Raw genomic sequence first — 20228 nt, forward strand, 5'->3', positions numbered from 1 at the left:
TTATCTCGTGCACATTCATTTCGCTCGTGCTGCTACAAGGCAAGAAAACCTGGGTGCGTTCAGCGGTTAAGCAAACAGATGTGGAAACAAACAACGTGCAACGCTTGATCACAATAATACAGTTCATAACCCATAATGCACGTACGCAATACATATCGTATGATGCGTATATGTCATCCGGTCATGGGTCCAAGAGCATAAGATGGTACTTTGTCTACAGGACTTCTGAATGAAAAACACATGACGAAGAGACTACATTAACAGAAACACGTATACTACACACCACTAATCAGAGTTATAAAGCGATACAAATATCGCAAGCAAAGTTGTTTGCGTTCACGCTTGAACCGATCCATATGAGCCGGTAACCGAAATCACATTTTTCGGTTCAGGTTACGGTTTCGGTTAATTGTCGATGGTGAATTGCGGTTATGTTCTGCTTACCGCGGTTCTTGAAAAAAAAAAAAAGAGTTCCAAGCGATTTTCAGTTCCATTCCGGTTTCAGCCCCTGATTTTAAATGCACTTCTTCGTTAATGGAGTGGGAGTTAGGAAAGAAAAATGTGGAGATGGAGGCTTCTATACAAAACACAGGAACTGGCTATACTGCAAAACGCTCGGAAATAAATATCAGTAAGTCTAAAAAGTTAGAGGCGCCGCAATGTCCACAAGATCTCAAGTGCAATGTCTTCGTTAATAATTGCATGCATTTTAATTCATTTCCGTTATATTTTGCGTTAAACAGCGGTCTTATCTTTCGATTTGATATCGTCGGAATTTTGTATCTGCGTCGTAACTGCATTTGCGTCATTCTTTGTTGTTCATATACTTATTTCACATTTTCTTTTTTTTATTTCGTGTTAGCGCCGCGAAGCAACTGTCGCTATGAGCGGCGTACAGACGTGGACAGATGGAGAGAGGACAGCAGGGAGGAGTGGGGGGCAGGGGGGGTTAGTAATGCGTCCTGGGCCGACTTCAGCGGGAACTGTGCCGTCATTCGTCTGGAAAGTCTTCGGAAAACCCAGGGAAAACCTGAGACAGCACAGCCGGTGGTAGGATTCGAACCCACCACCTCCGCGGTAAAGCACCCCATCTCATCGTAAGCATTGTTGTTGTTGTTGTTGTGTTGTAAGACTAACTAGATAACCCTATTTCGGCAGATCAGGGCGACCAATTGAATAAAATTATAAAAATTATTATAAAAATGAAAAATTCGGCCTTGCGGGTCACGGATATGGGAGCCAGTCGGAGCTCTATATACATGGACCAACAGCAGGACACAGCTACTGGATGATTGATTCCATGTAGCTAGCATTGAAGTCTAGCTAGATATTCTTCAGAACTATAGGTATAGCGAACGTAATGTTTGAGAGGAAGCTTATTGAAGCGCGTACTGGCCAGAGAGATCAGAAACGAGACGGCTCCGGAGCTGTGAAGCCTTTACATTTCATTCACCCCTTTCAATAAATATGCCATTCTCCTCAGTTAAACAAGAGCGTAAAACAGGTGCTTGGATAACAGCACTCAGTTCGAATGGCATTATCCTGCGACTACTGCTTTGCCTCACGGAGACGCGCATTGAGGTGAAACGTGCTCTACAGGCACAACTTATCGCGTTCACTAGGATGAAGAACTCAATTCACGGCAATTGAGGACTAATAAGATATTCCTATTGCACACGATAACGAAATTTGAACGCATGACTTATATCGCAAATCCGCTTCTGTTATACGGGATGTCATAATAACTCACCGTCGCACAACACATGTAAACAGCGTATACTGCTTACGCACATGCTCGTGGCATTAAGTTACGCCATATTTTACGTTACAACATCGCTTTCAATGCATAATCCTTTTCAGTGTTCCTTTGCACAACATTTTCATTCTCTGTCTCACCCTTCGAGTATAAAAACTCAGCCCCCTATAAAGATGTTTGCTGTGACAATCGCTACAGGAGGTATTTGTTGTGCCCCCTTTGTGCGCAGGTCGAGCAATTATGTGCCTCACCCAATGCACCACAAAAGCGCTCTCTCTTGAGAACCCTCAGTCATTAGTCCCCATTACCTTCTAAACGCTAACGTTCTCCGTGTTCGAAACGCGGCTGAACCTCGCAACCGAGGATCAGCTCGACGCACCCCGCGTACCGGTCCCTCTCCCTTTCTTTGTTTCCAGATTTACGGCGCTTCTAAATCATCCGGGCGCCTGTTCGCGCATCGTCCCGAAATGTCGTTTCAAGACCCCTGTCTTCGAACGCGGAGTCCTCACCCGTCGGGGCCGACGACCCCCAGCACGCGCTTGAGGAAGAAGTCGTCCGGGCACCTGTCTTCAAAAGAGGGTTTCTGTTTTCGATTTCGCCCGATAAACCAACTCTCCGGAACAAAAAAGAAACCAGAAGTGCGTCAGCACCTCCCGGCACCGCCCATTGGTTGGCGGCCGGCCCTCTGCGGTCACGTGGGCGCTTCCTCTCTCATCCCTGCCAACTGTCATGGCGCCGCCCGTTGGTAATTAGGCCGGCAGTGTCAGCTGATCTGGATGCGTTTGCTTGCCCAAGAGGCCCCCATCTACGTGCTCAGCGGCTTCGTGAAGGTAAGATGACACTGCACGTTTTTAAACGTCTCTGTTTTCTGCGTGGACCGCACAATCGTGAGTTCTCCGTCTGTCACGCGTCGCAAGACATGACGTCCACGGGCAGGCCGACGTCTTCCACGCTGCCTTTTTGGCGGTGACACGCTGCAGCGTGTCACACGCTTCAACTATTGCAGCGCGTGCTTTGGACGGGGAATCTCTACGTTGCATCCCCGCTTGCTGCAATGGCTTTCGGCTCGTGAGCTGATTTGAGTTGCGTCAGTTCTGACGGGGCTCGCAAGTGCGCTGTCACACACTGCTCGCGCGAGTGCTCGCCACACCCTCCTGCGCGAGGTGATGCGGGGAGAAACGGCCTGATACCGTTCAACCCTACGTATTTTTGTTTTCGTCGGCAGCGGTGATGACGACACGAAACATCGTTGAATGATTGGTTTCCTCTCTCGTGGCATTACATCTTCTGTGTTGCGAATGAGCGATAAGGATTTTCCTGCACGACACTTTCCAACGGCACGTGCAGGTAAACACGATTGGGGGGTGTGACGGTAAACGTCATGTTTACGCCCGAATGTAAATGCAAGTATGGTTGTCACGAGCAACTTCGGGTTGGGGGAGGGGGGTAATTTGCGCACGAGTGGAAGGGTAATTAGCAACCGGTGCTTGCTTGGAGTTTGGAATCCATTGGGTTCGATTTCTTGTGATGTTGCACGAATAAGAGACGATAATTGAGGGTGTCAGTTTCTACTTTACGCGACACATGCTGTGCCGGGAATTGGACGCGAGGAAACACGCGTATTTTATTCATAGATTTATTGGTATTACCACGCGATATTCCGAAACGTGTTATAGTTTTCAATATCCGAGGCATTTTCGACGCCGTAATCGTTATTTTTCATATGCCTTAAGTGAAACGAAGGTGTGCGTTATCACTTGTCTTATAGGCTATTATGCACCCCGCAAAATTTTGCACCTTAGAAACTTTCCTACGGCATTAAAAATTTGAAAAAAAGAAAGGAAAGAAAGAAAGAAAAAAAAAAAAGTCGCGTTTCGTGCTTCGTTTACTTGTATGATCCGACTCACGAAGTAAAATCTCCCCAAACGACGATTGTAGTTTCGTTGCAACAACAATAATTGATGGGAAAGTGACGATGAGTCTCGTTAATAGAAAAATTAATATCTAGAATCAAAATAGCCAATAATATTTCGTCTACGTTGAGTCATCTACCTCCTGCACTATTTTTTCTTTCTTGTTCTTTTTTTTTATTTTTATGTCAACCATGGTTAACGTGAAGACTGGCAAATATTTCAGATTCAAATAAGTTTCTGTAACACAGTGCCGTAACAAATTACAGGAGAGGGTCATAACAGAATCCTCCCTGCATAGTTGGAATAGCAACAGGAATGGGTGGTCACCTTAAATGAATGAAATACGGTCAGCAGATAAGCGGATGTGACAATTTCGAATGTATTTGGTTGAACTGAATTTAGTTGGGTTGATATGGGATACGCAATAGTCTCTTCTTTAAAGTTTCAGATTGCGCAGTTATTTGTAGACTCCTGTCGAATCCAGTTCAAGTATTCTTGCCGGATATTATTTACAAATTATTATCCGAAGCTCGTCGCAGATATCCGTTTCGGTTATTTCAAAGCTGTAATGAAAATAATGAATAACTTTTGGCAGTGTATCTGAGATGCCTAGCCACAACTGATAGACCATTTCGGAACTTAAGTGTGTTGTGGCTTATGCGAAGTTCAGTTCAGTTGTTTGAATTATACAGGGGAGTAAATTTCAGGGCCGGTGTCTAACATCGGGAGTACAATTGCAATCTATCGGTGTCTAGAAGCTATACTTGCTCCCCAGTTTGGTCACTCTGTTTTCACAGAGTGCAAACCTACCTATACCTATACCCATACCTACATACCTATAACCTCTAAAACTTATCGTTCTCTTCAGCAACGCATAGCAATGATATAGGCCGCGCGGGTACGTGAGTTTGATTGAACAATAGATAAAAATACGAAGATAAGTGAAAGTGTGGTTGTATAAAGAGACAGTATATATACTATACACTGTAAGAAATAAAAAAAAGAGTAAACTGGGAAGGCAATTACAGCTTCTATACTCCCCTAGATTCCAATACTCCCCATTTTCGTCCAATGACTCCGAAATTTACTCCCTATGCACTGCAGACAGTCCCTATACGTCGCATAATCTTCGCTGTAGTTAGTCCCGAAAGGGACTAATGGTTGCAAAAAGGACGAAGATTACTCATTTTTTCCTAGAGAGTAATAGTCTGGCTTTTGGCTCGCCTCTTTTTCGTGTATGAATAAACATTATATATATATATATATATATATATATATATATATAAGCAGGCCAAGAGAAGTAAAAGTGGATTGGATAAAATAAAAGAGATAGGGAGATCACACGCTCAGCAATTTCACTATCCATTTCTTCAGCACACACAGACAACACTTCCTCAACATCTTCGTCTGTCAACTGGTGTTTTTTTTTTTCATCACTCCTTGCATAGTATCTCTCTGTGCAGAGAGAACAAAAAAGTAACGCGAATATATTTCCGACGTAAAGGTTGTGCCACTCAACTACGAGATGAGTAATATTGATCACGCAAATGTGACGTGTGTTTGGCTGTGGATGCAGAAAAGAAGAAAAAAAATATGCAATCAACGCGGCGGCGTTTTATTTTTTTTATGTGGATCTGCCATGAGAGACATCCTATTCTTCTCACCTTCCCCCGCGGCTTGACGTTGGAGGTTGCGTGAAATTTCGAAACGTACCCCGGCACAGCGGCACAATATAGAATTGCATTTGAGTGATGAGTATGGAGTGGGCCGTTTGTGTTCCCGAATTCCATTCCGCGCGGGTCAGCCACAAAAGAAAGCCCTCTCCGTTTGTGTGTGTGTGTGTGATGTGTAGATGGAACTGCATGTTTCGTTTGACCTGTGACATCAGAAATGGTTGCCTTTTCTCCCTCTCTCTCTCTCTCTCTCTGTATAACAGGTGCCATAATATAGCTCGCGCTATGTGTGACGGCAATGAATGTTCTCATCGCAACCACCACTGTTTTCTATCTCTACAGCATCGGAAGTTTCGAATGTCCAACTTACTGGTAGTGTTTTAATCCGACTGGTCAGAAACAACTCCAGGCAAGAAAATTAATAGTGTAAAATGAAATTTAGCCCTGTGGATTTATTTTCATTAATTTATTTCATTTCGCAGAAGAAAAAAAAAACTGGAGTGAGCTCTGCTTTTCGGGGCGAGAGCTCGTTCTTCGACTGGCTTGCATCTTGGTGCAGGTGCAGATTAATCAACCAATCAATCAATCAATTAGCCTGTGAGGCCGACAACGGCGGGCTCTTTCAGAAGCACCACCTAATCTAATCAACTTATTGTGCGTGACTTTGCGCATGGGAACGCTGCTATAATTGCATCCCAAGTGGCCAAAGACATTCAAAAATGTCATTTGTGCGGAATGTGAACCTTATGCACATACAATACGTTGCACAAACAACTTTTCGCGAAGTGCTGCCTGCTGCGTTGGACACAATGATATTGATGATTACCTGGTACGATAATTTTGCATTTGACATAAAACCGCCATTTGCCTGGAGTTGTTATGACATCATTGTCACCAACCTGCACTGTTGCTGAGTCTACCGGTGATTTAATAATAATAATACATAATATATTTATCTTTATTAAGGTGCCCAAGAACAGCCAAAGCCTTGGTATTGCTGCACGTAGACGATGCAGTATTTACACATACATGTACAGATTATGCAGAACACAACATATTCAGGACGTAATAATAATAATAATAGTAATAAGAATGCATCTATTTTACCAGTGCTCACAAGCAGCATAAGCCTGAGCTGTGATGTGCACTTCGGTCATAAAACGGTGCACACGCGTCTCTAAAATTAGGTATCACGGGGAAAAAATGCACCGCAAACAAACTTTTTAAAAGCTCTGAAAGATGGAGATCAATCAACAGCAGATAAAATCGCATTATGCAAAACTTGAAGCCGCGACTTCGGCGCTATATATTGCAGACAGTAAAAGGATAAAATAACGTGCTACTTCTGCTCCTTCTGGCTATATAAGACATGAAAATTTACCTCAGTTAACAGCATTAACTGTTAATCTCAAAGCGTGGTATTTGGTTATAAATTGCGGGAGTTAGTGTCTTATACCTATGTGAGACCGCATTCTATCCAATGAGAATAGAAAAAAAAAGCCATTATCCCGCTTCCATTATTTACTAAGATTAAATTTCAAATTCGGAGTCACGCAGTGTATTCACGACGGAAGATGTGTCGCGCTTTGAAAGCGGAGTGAATAGGCTTCCATTTAACCATGAGACACACGACCATTAGCGACTATTTTCCCATCGCGTGCACCGCCGCTGCGAACGCCCCCTGCCGTGAAATTCGATTGGAGGGGAAGGCAGCGTCTGACGTTAAATCTCGTAAAAATCACCTTTTAACTGGCGACACGAATTAATGGGAAAATGGGACGCGTAAATAGAATCATCGCGTTTACAGGGAGTCGCCAAACAGCGCTGCTGATCGCATTGAACTTTCGGGGATGGACTTTTTCACCTCGGGCAGGAGTTAAAGGGGGAGGAGGGCTGCTCTGGACGAAGTGGGATCTGATTATACGAAAGTAAATGCGTATAGGGAGGATAAACGTAAGCGATACGATGAGGGTGAGGCGGGGTCTGACATCTGAGTTTTTTGTTGCCTGCTAATTCCGGCAACTTCTCTCGGAGTTCTTGTGTGTATGTATGTGTTCAAGAAATTTGAATATGCCAGCATGTGGTCGCTTCCGTGGCTCGTCCTTGTGATAACAACGACGCCAACTGAAGCGTGCATTGTCATTGCGTTCGTGCAATGTCAGCGGTCGCTACGGTCAGCATCAATGGCAGTGATACACACACAATCGTCTGTTACGATTCCCGGAAGAAATGCGCGCCTCTCCCGCTAGGGGATTCGCTTGTGGCGCCCCATTAAGCGCAGCACGGGACGTAGAGTAACTAACGTGTATGTACAAATACTACAAACTTTTATAGACGTCCTCAATTAGAATGGTTGTGACAGCAATGTTCCACAGAGCGAACGGAAAGGGACCATTGTTCTAGTCCGAAAACGGCCTGATAGCGCCTTACGTTTGCTACTGGGGGTCACATATTTCGTCTCGTCTCGCTTCGTATGACATCTCCGCCAGTGCTGCAGTGTGTGTGGGAGAGGCCACGTACTTACGAGTACCAATAGGAATTCTCACAGGTCTAGCCCCTCTGATATCATAGCTTGTAGACGTGTGTATCTCGCCAGTACGACACCTAAAGGGGGGGGGGTAAAAAATATTTTTTTCCCATCAGTACTTTGACGATTACACAAACGCGACGAGCCACACATATCATGTCGTTACAACCGCTGAGGACAGCCAGCACTTACACTTCCCATAGCACCATAGCACACACACACACACATAAAACGCCAGACGACAGGTTGCTAACAACGCTAACATTTCAAACAACTTCAACAGTCTTAGAATCACAGAAGGGCCGCGAGACACCCATCACACCTCATAAGCGTTTTCGCGCCAAATACCAGCTCACGTTTCCTGTCACTTTTTGACACTTACCATTCGTCTTCATCATCCCTTCATTGAGACGCACAAAAGAGGAAAACACAACCTCCTCTCCCTCCTTCATGCACGTTAAAGGGGTGCGGACGAAGTGAACGTCAAGTGCTCAGCTGCCCCAGCTACAGGTGCGTACTGTCATCAAGCAGGAGATCTAAAGCAGGTGTATATACTATATAAATCTTCAAAAAAAGACGTATTTGCGGCCAGAAAAGGCTCGTTGCATGAAAAGCGAAGCATCATCTCCATAGGACATCCTTTAGACGGTGCGCTACCTGAGTTTAAGGTAGCCCAGCGGGTCAGCCCAGCGGGGTCTCCTTCTCTTTTAGGGCACCTTGCGATGCGCATATGGAATAGGCGCCCATGACTTCGTTTCGCCTGGTGGCGTAATGGCTTTCCCTCGCTGCTGGCCGATATCAAAGCAATCGCCGCGCTTCTGGTTGTATCTTGTTGCTGTCTGGTTGCTAAACGGTCATACTTCATCTTTCGCTTAAAGCCCGTGTGTTTAGGGTATACAGCCGTGCATGCGGACTTGCGTGTTGGTAACATACTCCGTTCTGTTAGCCCTTATTTCTTTTTCTTTTTATATATGTTTAGATTGTGAGACTTATACGGTGTGTATCTCGTACTCGAAACGTTTCTAATGTGTATATATAGGTGCTAGCGATATGGCTCCATCTTTGTTGAGGGGAGCGGGTGAAATATAAAGGAGTTTTAAGCAGGTCGGAAATATATACACTCTGCGGAAAGGATACGACAGAGAGGGCTGGGAAATCGAGTATAGCAGCAGCGTGATGCAGGCCACTGCCAAGGAAGAAGGCGAGCGCCTTATCGTGTTTTCGGAACCGTTACCGTGAACGCCCTTTCCCATCTACTAAAGCGCCGCGAAGCAACTGTGGCTGTGAGCAGCGTACAGATGGAGGGAGGACAGCAGGAAGGAGTGGTGGGGGACATGGGAGGGTTAGTATGCGTCCTGGGCCGACTTCAGAGGGAATTGTGCCGACATTCGTCTGGAAAGTCTTCGGAAAAACCTAGGGAAAATCCGAGACAGCACAGCCGGTGGTAGGATTCGAACCCACCACCTGGTCCCAGTCTTCAGCACGACCTTGACGATACCACCGACGAGCGGCCATGCCGCTGGTGCCTTCTTATTCTGTTGGAGTTTAAAAGACGTTGGGGGACAATGCGCTGACTGCATAAATCTCCTTTATGTTCTTTAATCCTGATGTGCGGCCTTGCTACCGTCTCTCCCCCCCCCCCCCCCCCCCGTCTCCTCATTGTCATTTTACATCTCATGCAGTCCCGTCGGCATTGGGGTCGTACGTGGGCCACAACCCAGGTGGCGAATTTCCCCATTCATCATCTGTATTTGTTGTTGCATAAATCCACAGAGGTAAGTCGGCAAGGTTGCGTATTTGACCAACCACGCGATCAATTGAGCTGGTCATCTCATCGTCATCATCTATTGTTGTTGTTGTTGTTGAGCTGGTAGGTTCAGGTATCCAACTAAATATCGCTCAAAGATGGCAGGTATAGGCCAAAGATCTCATGCGACACGGCACCCGACAACCTCGCTGATCTGAATACTAGAAGACAGGGCCAGATTGCAAGAAGTGCAGCCTAATCTATCTCGTGAGCACACCGGGCATGTCGGGAACACACTCGCGTACGCCGCACCGCGACAAATGACTTGTATATAGTCACACACGCATACCACAGCTCCACGCGAGAACTCAGGAGGACACACGTTCAGAACGCTTCTAACATTCCAAAGAAATGTCAAGGGGCGCGACAAGTCATATAGCTGCCATTTTGGCCATTCCACGAGAGTGTATACCACGCATGGGCCGAGCTCTCTGATGGCGGTAAATATTCTGGCACCAAATTGCATCCTGACCCACCGAGTGACGCGGGTGCCTGACGCACGCTGTCTCTCGAACTGTCACTTTTCAAGGTTGGCATGCGGGTGTGCCCTTTCCTTTGTTCACATTTTCCTCAGGTGTAAAAGACTCGTCCTCCGCTGCATGTCAATGTCAAGTGACGTTCTTTTGCGACCGGCCCGGGACAGTTGTCTGCTCGCCAGATATGTCTTTATGCGCATCCTGCTGTCTTTTCCAGCTTCTGCGGTCTTCGAAAAAGTGACTCACGGTATCGGTATTCGTATTTGAAAAAAAAAAAAAAAGAAAATAACGAAAAACGTTGAAGCGCTGGCTCCATGTTTATCAGGAGTATTGGGAACTTAGTCAAGTACTCCATTCTTGAAGCGCATTTTGCTTGTAACGCTATTGCATATAATACTGTGGTATATGTGAGTATTATTACTCGTGTGAAGAACTCGTTGAGAGTTTTGTCATGGTGTGCCGTCCACCAAGTGCGAGATTCTGATCTGATTGAATTATATGGCAATGACCGGCTTCACTCACCCACGACACGGACATAGGTCCGCCCCAGACATAGTGCCAACGACACGTCTTCACATGTGAAGAACACGCTGACAGTCTAACCGAAGGTCTAAAACCGAAGTCCCACGAAAACAGTCTTACTTGTGATTCAGAGCGAGACTTGCGAAGAATCAAGGCAATCTTCCAGCATTCACAGTCTGCAGCTTTCTACGCGAAAACACAGACAGCCTTTCGCCGAATCATGCCACATTGCTAACCTTGCTACAATCAACGGGTTCTCCCCGTCGAGTCAAAGTCATGTACATTTCAAATAGTCTTATCTACCATTGAAACATTATGCTCCATACAAATTTCTCATATCGACTGTTGCCTCGATGGCAGTGTACATCACTTGAACCAGAACGGACACACAGAGACACCGCTGACTTCCTTGGCAGCCGCTAATCGCCGAGCGTTTAGAAACCTCCGATCTCGCGCGTTGATAAAACTCGCGGTGCCTTTTCCACGGGGCACCTCCATGCGTTTCTGTGTCTTATCAGATGTCCTGGGTGGTTCGGGAGTAGGTGAGAGTCCACCGAGCGTGACACGTTGCGGCCTTGATGTCAGAGCCTGTGGAATGGATCAGAACTAATTGCATCCCCATAGGCTACCAGCACTCTATACATAGAACGCGACGCATGTGAAATTAGCATCGGTCAGCAAAAAAACGTGGAGTTGACTGCCCTCGTTGTTGTTCATCGCTTGTTTGCTTTGCGAGTACGATTTGGTTAGGGGAACGTGGGTTTTACTGGATCGTGGTCGCGCGTAACCTTGTACGCGGGAGCACCATGATGAAATTTTAATTGCTATTCCTTTCTGCAGCAATCGGAGCTTGATATGGATGCAAAGCGAATCGCAGGTACTTTGTTCGTAACCCCCGCTGCGCGTTATCGTTAAGTTATAGATTGATCCGTTCCGGACATTTTCTGGGTGATCGGTGTAGAAAGATTTGCATGAATATAGATCGATATCGGTGTTTCCATCTTTATTTGTGTATTCAAGGAAGGCGTGGTTGCAACGGAGAAATCGTAGAAGTATGCTTGTGTGTTTGTGCAGTACATCAGATCTTTGGAATGATATGTTACGCGGTAATCAATTGAACTGGCGAGATATATGCTCAAGCGATGTTATGTACTCGAGATGTCCGGCACTGACATTCATGCATTTCCATTGCATCGCGCTCAAATTGCTCTCAATGCATTGCATTGCTCGTCAATAGAACCCCAAGGTGGTCGAAATTATCCGCAGTCCTGCCCTGCGGCGCGTGCAGCATGCCGCCACACTATATAGGCTGACACATTACTTGTAAATCTACTTTAATTACCAATTTTACTCTGTGCGCGTTGCTACCACCGTGATAAAGGAAAGTTCTCCACGCAAGGCAAATGTGTAGTTGCTTTGCATGAAGCACAAGGCCTTAGGGGCACTCTGTAGGATCATGTGCACAAGAACTAGGATGTAAAAGGATCCACTCAGGTTGCAACAGAGGCAGATGGAGCGTCCTTGCTTATACGGTAAAAGATCGCAGCCTGGATCTGCAAGAAGCGATATTTCCCGAATTGAGTTGTTCCGCAAAATAAAGAATCGAACCGCACGGACCGTCCAAACAGTCTGTCACGGTCTTTTAGAATTAGTGCTCAGAAACACGGCTACTGTGGACATGTGCCATCACCTCTACTATACGTGCAACGCGATGTAGTCACAATTTGGCGCTATAGACGTCGGCATAAACCACGAACCCCGGTGTAGGTCCCGGCAGGGGGCAACCCCGCCGACCAAGTGTCCCGCTGCGTAAGATAGGGCGGGAGCCATGTGTACATACACCGAGCTAGCGGCCGCTCGACCACCCCCTGCAAGTCCACAGATGTCCTCTTGAGGACGACGGCGGCGGCAGTGGTGGGTGCTGGCGGATAGACGACGACATCGAGGTCCGATTTTCAGGTGTGCCTGACGAAATACCTGTTCTCAAAAGCAAGAGCTCTTGTCACCTGCAGTTTTCTCTCTCTCTCTCTCACTCTCTGGAGCCTCAGTGAATCATACTTGAGATTCCTTCTTTTGAGAACCGGCTCTTGGCTATGGGTCATAAATTGTGGATATGAGTATCGTTGGGCTTCGGTCAGATGCAGTTTCGCGAACGCTTTCATATACGGAAGCCAGATTCCTCTCCGTTTTCTCTTGTTTTTTTTTTTTTTTTTCTAGCCGTTTTGCAGTTGGCCAAGAGCTCTTGTGTAGACAGGTTTGTAATCCCATCTTTCAGGCTGAAAACCGAGACCACGTTTAAGGTTCACTGCTGGTGCGTGACGATTATTCGCGCTGGGATGGAAAATATGTTGATCCTAATTATTGAGATTGTATCGTCACGTTTTTCTAAGAAATGGAGGCAGTTATTTCTCCAGCGGGAGTCAGGATGTCTGGCACGAACATATCAACGCTGCGTGGCTACCAGGGTAATGGAGACTTTTATTTATTTATTTATTTATTTCTTAGGGAGGGGAGTTGGGGGCGAAAGAATACAAGTGTGAAGTGTATAGAGTACAGAAACACTCTTTCACGTTGTGAGGTGTCCGCATAAATTGGCTAGAAGAGAGGAGAGCTGTTCTTGTTTTTCTTGAGCCATCTATTCGTCCGCACGAGCGGAAGGGAAAAAATTAAATACGTTGAATTATGTGAAACGAATATGCGTTGGTGATTCGCTTCGTGTGGACTTAGTTTCGTCGATTATTCAACGTAACCGCAGGGATGTGTTGCTGCGAAGTTGTGTAGCAATTCGTAAAAGCATGAGAAAACATTTATGTATGTCCCGTTCATCCAGCATGCTAGTGCAACGTAGGTAAACAATTTTTCTTTTCTTTTTTTACATGGCAGTATACAGTAATACACCTTCCAGGTGTAAGTATCTTGTCCTGTGGCACACATGAACCTTTGCATCATACATAATGCTGTTTCTTTCCACAGCACCCTTTTAAATTGTGTGTTTCTACAAAACACAACTTTATTTTGGTGATGATGATGGTTGGTACGTTTCATCGCTAGAGGCGATACTCTATACCCATGTCTCACGGTAGTATTCTACTGAAGATACCTTCCCAGGATAGGGTTCACGTATTCCACTTAAAACACTGTTTCAGACGGGCGTTTTGCAAACACCATTTTGAGCACTGTCAATACACCTTTCCGTTGGCCCTGCGGAATAACAAGGGAATGTTTATTTACAAAAATACCCGTTTTACACGCTGAAAGGTAAACGTTGGAATAGAGAAATGTTGATATAACATAAGGAAATGGTGACACGTTATAGGTATGTATGTGCTCTCGCTAATGATACATAAACATTCCAATGCAAAACTAAAACGTTTAGAACGTTGTGACACGTTCACGCGTATACATTATACAGAGGCAAAATTACCGTGCCTTTACCGTCACGTATCAGTCACATTCGTCATGACTGGCCTCGTTATCAAAGCTTAATTTTCGTACCAATCTCATGTATACCCGATGGAGTCGTCAACAGATGACACGATAATGAGGGTGAAATGTGTTTGTATAGCACAGCCTCTCTGCGGTACAGCTGTCGCATATGCGCGTGCCATTGTCGTCGAGCCGCCGCTGTAACGCAACGACTGACTCGTGGATTACCTAATGCGCGGTTAGTGCTGCAGGTTATCGCAAAGATCCAAGCTGTCTGTGCTGACGTCGTGTGATGGTACGTCTTTGTATCGGTTGTATATATTCTCATATATCTCTTATATGGTCCGCTTGTTTTCACATATACCATGGCCTTACTTACCTGCTCGTAAAAAAATATAGAAAGTGTTTACCGTTATACGAGACAACGCAGTATTTTTTTCCTTTCTTTTCAACACTGTGCATGTAAATTTCACGCATCATGCAGAAAGGTGTTTCGTAAAGAATGCGAAATGGTGTGATTCTACAAAAAGCATAATTTTAAATGGCATCTACTGAGAACACCATATCATTGGGTGTATTCCCCTGTGAGATCGGCGTTTTACACTTTTTAACGCTGTTATCACATCACTTTCAGTTGCGTTCGACTGAATTCAAAAGCGTGACACGAAAAAGTAAAAAAAGTACAAGAAATACGGCGGGAACTTTAAAACATGTGCAGCCTTGACCACGTCGGCTGGGCTCTGGCAAAGTCACGAAAAAAAAGAACAAAGACTGAGCCGGGAGAAGGGGGGGGGGGTCAATGGGGCACTTGCCGGCACTGCATAGTGTGCCATTTGTATTGCTACCTGTAGACTGAGACAAAACGTAATGCTTCTATAGCCAGGTTGTGCCAAGCCTCGGTGCCAAGTTGTGATGTAGGTTTCACACTATAGACACCCTTCTAACTGATGCCTTTCTACAAAAGCGCCCTTTCAAAGGGCGTATATTCTGCAGAAAATACAATTTCACGGATGTGCATATCATTTGACGCACCATTTCAGATGTTCAGGTGTTTTGTAAATACATATTTCAACGCGGCTATTACTCCTTTCGGTTGAGTCCGCGGAATAGAAACAACCGGCGACGTTTATTTATAAAGACACCCCCCTTTTGCACGCTCAAAGGTGTAAAAAAAAGATACTCTATCGTTCTACCCTTTCTGAGATACGTTGCAATCACTGGATGCGAATTCTTTCATGTGGTCACACAGCAGTCACATTTCATCGTCGCACTCACATAAGAGCTTCAATACGTGTTGCTCTCAGTGCTTCGAAACAACTATAGATCGATATAATCCGGGCGGGCGTCGCTGATTGGTTGCCCGCGCTTTTCTTGGAAGGAACGACCAATGGGCTGCCGCGGTTCTGCCATCGATATACCGATCGGATCGATATGACGCTACCTTGAGGAAGGGACCCAAAAAGATGTGGGTGGCAACGGATCCACCGCGTGCACTACCGGAGGATGTTATTTTTCTGGCTCGAGCGCATCAGAATTTGCTTTCTCGCGTCATATTTTATTCATGCGCGGCGGAGGGAGATCTTCTTTTTACACGTCTGCATCAATGAATGCAGGGAACGTGGGTCTCGTTTCATTTGGGTCGAAGAGCATATACTATACTATCACCACGTTCAGACGAGTGACATCCTCACGGAATATTCTCGTGGAAGAAACGGCGAAAACACTGCTCACAGAGCCGAAGTTCCGTCCCGTGCTATGTTGAACATCCACATGCATGGTGCGGAATATCGGGAGTGGCGTACTGCACACTTAGCAGACGACACCGTCAGCGTCTTTTCCTGTCGTCTGCTACGGAATATCTTGTCGCTGTGTCACAGGATATTCCCCACGGTTAGCATGTGCACGCGAAGGCGCGACGTTGAGCGCTCGTGCTCACGTGACCGCAGAAAGCTGTGACGTGTTTGGCATCTTCCGCTGGAGTATTCTGGGGAATATGTCGCTCGTGTGTTGGAGCGCTCATGATTTATAGTTTGGCACACTCTCGGTGAGAAAATAGTGTATGTGAGATTGGGAGTTGCACATGGCTGTTTTTCGGCTGGTCGCTGATTATGGTGGTCTTTTTATACTTGAGAGGAAATTCAGGCACCGAGAGTCACGTGGTTTGGTACGTAAATGAGACGTCATGGAAAAAATGATTATGAGTTGGTGCCCTTATGGTTATGAGTTGGTGCCCTCGTGACCCAACCAGCACAACTAATTGGCCCAGCATTGGACCCAGGGTTCGTACAGCCTCTGAAATCCTTGACTGTCCTTGATTTTTTTAAAATCTTTTTAACGGCACTTGAAACACCTTAAATGCAGCCTCACTCCTTGTATTCCTTGAAAATGCGTGCAGAGCTATAGTTAATTTAACCGAAACCAACACGCTTGCAAGTGATGCAGAGTGGTAAAGCCTTCCACGGAGAAGCGCGCCCTCTTGGGCACCCTGTTGGACTCTTTGGGTTTCGCACACACAAAGGCTTGCACGTCGTGGTTCGCGTTTTGCTTCGAATTTCAACTGTCTCATATTTCGAATTCGGGTCTAAGGAAATGTTATGCGGAAAGTGCAAGTTCCAGAGTGCTTGGGCAAGAGACAGATGCAATCGCATAGATGCAGGCGAGCTGGTGGGGGCACGAACTCCACAAAGAACTCCATTAGTTTCTGGCTTGAGCTGTCAGTGTGTTCGTGTCCCCTCTGTGTTTTTCGCCCACGCTCAGGCTTCTTCACTACAAGGACTTGAAGAGTATCGCTGCTGGGTCAGACCATAGACCCAAGTAGTCCCCACCGAAGAAGGTGCGCGATATATCAGAAGACGATCAACTTGGGACGATCCACAATGGACGAACCAAAGTTGAAAAGTCATCTACGGTGCTCGAAGCACATACCCCGAACAGCCGCGAGTGAAGGCAGCTCTAGTTACAGAAGTTGACACTTTGTGCCCTCCCATCGTGTTCCAGGTTTTCTGTGAATGTTGCTCATGTTTTTCAACAAATGTTCGCGTATAGTGTGAAAACACCATGAGCTTCACTTGAGGCGAGAAAAAATATGTGTATGCATACCGCATGTCATGATCTGCGGCCGTGTTTTGCCTCTCAAGTTGAAGACACGGTGAAGGAATCAGAACACTTAGTGCTTCTACGTATTTGATGAAACAACGAATGCACACCTGAAGCAAAAGCAATTGGATGTCATGTGTAAAGCTTGCCCAGGTGTTACATCGTTCAAGAGTCAAAAGAAGGTTCAAATCATCTTTGAACTTTTTATAGTGAAGTGGTGAGGTGGAGTAGTTGGTGACGTCCACTAATTTTGAAGCAGCAACAAAGAAACATACATCATGCATCCTTGAATTTTCTGTCAAATTTTCTGTACGACCCCTGGGACCAGTATTGCCGATAGCTAGCCAATATTGGGCCAATATATTGTACTGCTTGGGGACAAATGCAATCACACAGGATCGAAAGGAGAGGATAAGGGCTAGCTGGCAGTGAAGCATGATGGAAGGACCGAGAGGCACGGACACAGAAATTAAGACACGTACACACACGTGAAAGTATAGGAGGATTTATGTGTGTGGCATGTGTCCTTCTCTGTCCGAATGACACAGAAGCTTGAATAAGCATCCCAGCATGGCACAGCATGAAGCGTGATATCCGAGAGGCACCTGGAGGTGTGTGTGTCTCTCTTCCTGTATATCCGTGCTTCCCGGTTCCTATAGATCATGCTGTCATGTTGTGTCATGCTTCTGCGTCGTACGAGCGCAGAAAGACACACACACAGTCCTCAAGCTTGAGGACTTGTGTGTGTGTGTGTGTGTCTTAATTCCTGTGTCCGTGCCCCTCGTTTCATCTATTGTGCAGCATGTGAACACGAAACACATTAAATGATGAACATAGACGATAAATTTGCACGGGCGTATAGCTCTTTCGCGAGAAGAGAATGAAAGAAAACGATGTAACATAAACAACATACACACATATAAAACGGATTTACCTTTCTTCATGCACCCATATAAACAGACCTCTACCCTACGAGAAGCATTAAGCCGTCTCACTTACGTATAGTTCGCGTAGTTTTGCCGACGTTATTATCAGACAAGGACGACGTCTACCATATCGCGGACAGAACCTCAGTGCTCGTTTCTGCCACCGGAGTCACCCGCAAAACCCGTAACTGTACCGGGGCACCACTACTCCTGACGTAACGAGAACCCTAAGAAAAAAATAAGAAAAAAAAAGAAAGAAAGAAAGCGTCATCGAAGTTTGAAGGAAAAGAAGAAAACAGTGAAGAAGTTTCATAAGTTGCTCAAAGCGCGGCAACCTCAATAGAGTACGCTCCCTCTGAGAAGCTGAAAACCTTACAACCTCCTCTCAAAGTGATGGATCACTTTGTCTCAATCTTAGCGCGGCACTCTTTTCAGTGTCATCTTTTTTATATCGCTCTTGTCCCGTCTTTCGTGTTAGTATACCTGTTTATCTTACAGTAGCATTTTTTTTAATGGCGAGCATCGTAGAAAATGCTTGGAGTACAAGAGGAATAGCCTACTTATATAGTTTCATTAGTGACTTAACAAACTCGAATTTCAGACATATAGACACAAAATAAAAGCTTCGACGCAAAAGTACGAAGTTTTTTAGTTTTCTTATACCGGCCTAAAAAGCAATACGTCGAACACTGGACGTGCAAGCAACGAAAATTGTATCACTAATCTGCTTCTTTCCTCACCAGATGGATCTGTGAGATAGCCCGCTGCAAGCGCTGTATGCAAAAATTTCCGATTCTGCTGGACAACTCGCCTATAGGTTCCCATTCCATTGTTCAATCTTTGTATGGAATGCTGGAGTCGAAAATGTGTCGAACGTGCGAATGCATTAGTGGAACAGCCAGATATGAAGAATGTATATGCTACCGCACCATGAACTGTATACAGTCTGTGTTCCTCCTCAGGCACTTTCGTATTCCTACCGAATGCACTCATTACCGCATGTAGCCTTTGCGTACACTGCAATTTCGCAGCTGACGCCGAGAGCCAACCTAGAGGCGCCAACCAATGTGTATGCCATCACTATATGTCCAACGATTAACATCGTATGTACCCCCCTTCGAGGACCTGTCGGCCGCCCACGCGTTATTCATCGTCTGCGAACGTCGTGGACCCAGCTGAGGGAAATTCGAACTGCACCATCACAACATTGATGGCCCGGACCGTGAGGTCACGACATGGTGCGGGGAGGAGTGTAGGGGCGACCTTTATATTTTCAGTGGCGTTCCTGGCATGTTTCCTGGGAGGCGGCGGTACCCTCTTTGAGGCGACCGGTTTGAGACCACGGGATGCCGCTTTTACTGCCTCCCGCAAAGGAGACGCGGTCGCTTTTCCCGCTGCGCCGTCGCGACGTTGAAATCAATCTGGCCACTAGGCCGTCCACCATCCATCTCGGCCAACGTCATTGCCGCCCAGCGTCGAAGCCCCAAGTTACCGCGCCGTCGAGCGAGGCGCGAGCTCCAGGCCGCCTCGTCGTCATACCACGCCATAAATCGGGATTGCAGCTCATTCTCTAAATCGCTGTTTGCGGGAGCAGTCTGCGGTGTTTACCATGAGCTCCCGCTTCTTTCCATTAGCCAAATGGCTCGGGATGGAGATGTGCGATATCGTCGATGGCGCAGCAGGGTGTGATGGCATAGGCAGCGTCAGAAAGAGAAGAACCGGCCGTGGAGAACGGCAGGTTCAACGGAATCGTGGGCACGTGGATCATCACATTACTGTGGGCGAGGTAGTGGTGGTGCCTGCATTGGAAGCGGATGTAAGGTGGTAGACCAGCAGAAAGACGAGGAGGATGGCACCCAAGAGGCAAAGACAGCCGGCAAGGACGTTCATCAACAGACAGGCCGTTTGTGGTGGAAGTCCTGATGGTTCCGGAGCACAGATGCGTGGCATCTCGACATGATATTCCAGATGCTGATGATGACGATGCCAATGATGATGATGAACACGATATGATCATCTTCTTCTTCTCTTAACTAGGTTCTCTCCGTACAAGAGGAATATTGAGTATACACACACACACAGGAGACAGTGAGCAGAGTGGATATA

General features: G+C 46.1%; 1 protein-coding gene across 6 annotated transcripts in view; it reads left to right on the forward strand.

Annotated features, from left to right (window-relative positions):
- Positions 1-20228, forward strand: part of LOC135401310 (homeobox protein OTX2-like) — a 108525-nt gene that overhangs the window by 21575 nt on the left and 66722 nt on the right. For 2 of the 6 annotated variants that reach the window (XM_064633633.1, XM_064633637.1), the window contains exon 1: positions 2489-2586. The exons of 2 other annotated variants lie outside the window; for them this stretch is intronic. The gene's annotated coding sequence lies outside the window, so the exon portion shown is untranslated. Of the gene's footprint in view, positions 1-2488; positions 2587-14343; positions 14396-20228 lie in introns of those variants that run through there. 2 more of the 6 variants (XM_064633639.1, XM_064633634.1) reach the window with 2 other exon arrangements.

Source organism: Ornithodoros turicata, chromosome 7 (assembly GCF_037126465.1).
Source record: "Ornithodoros turicata isolate Travis chromosome 7, ASM3712646v1, whole genome shotgun sequence".
In the NCBI taxonomy this organism is placed as follows: domain Eukaryota; kingdom Metazoa; phylum Arthropoda; class Arachnida; order Ixodida; family Argasidae; genus Ornithodoros; species Ornithodoros turicata.